This window comes from Solanum tuberosum, unplaced genomic scaffold (assembly GCF_000226075.1).
Source record: "Solanum tuberosum cultivar DM 1-3 516 R44 unplaced genomic scaffold, SolTub_3.0 scf00616, whole genome shotgun sequence".
NCBI lineage: Eukaryota > Viridiplantae > Streptophyta > Magnoliopsida > Solanales > Solanaceae > Solanum > Solanum tuberosum.
The window spans coordinates 144,420-145,023 of record NW_006239534.1 but is presented as its reverse complement, the minus strand read 5'-3'; positions in this window follow the sequence as shown (position 1 = coordinate 145,023).

Sequence of the window (604 nt, the reverse complement as noted above, 5' to 3'; positions counted from 1 at the left end):
ATTGAACTTTGCTTTATTTCCGCACTTTATAGAAATGATTGGGTTTTAGGCTGACTTGTCTTGGTGGGATACGACGAGTGCCATCACATCCATTTTTGGGTCGTGACAGGCTTATTGCTTAATTGTTGATGTTGTATCACAGTTGCATTGTTATGAATTGTGCCTTGTTATGAAAATTGTCATCTCCTCATTATTTGTTTGAACATGTCATTTGCATTGGTTCTGAGACATGGTTGTGATAGTGTTATGTGATAAGAGGATGTACCATTTCGAGAGACGTATCGCGCGCCACAATGGATACTTTATATCGAGGGACGTATCGCGCGCCGCGATGGATACTATTATCGAGGGACTTGTCGTGCGCCGCGACGGATGCATGGATAGATATGTCCCTCATGGGTCTCAAACTGAGAGACAACGAGTGTGTATCACTAGGTCAGATTCACTATACTTGACATTGCATTCCATGCATTGCACATATTTATCATTAGTGAACTTGATATTGTGTTTTGCTGATCTTATGAGTGCCTTTTTGTGGAACTTTGATTGATGAATATTGAGCTTGTTGTTGAGGATATGTAATTGTTAGAGTGTTGTTGTTGAG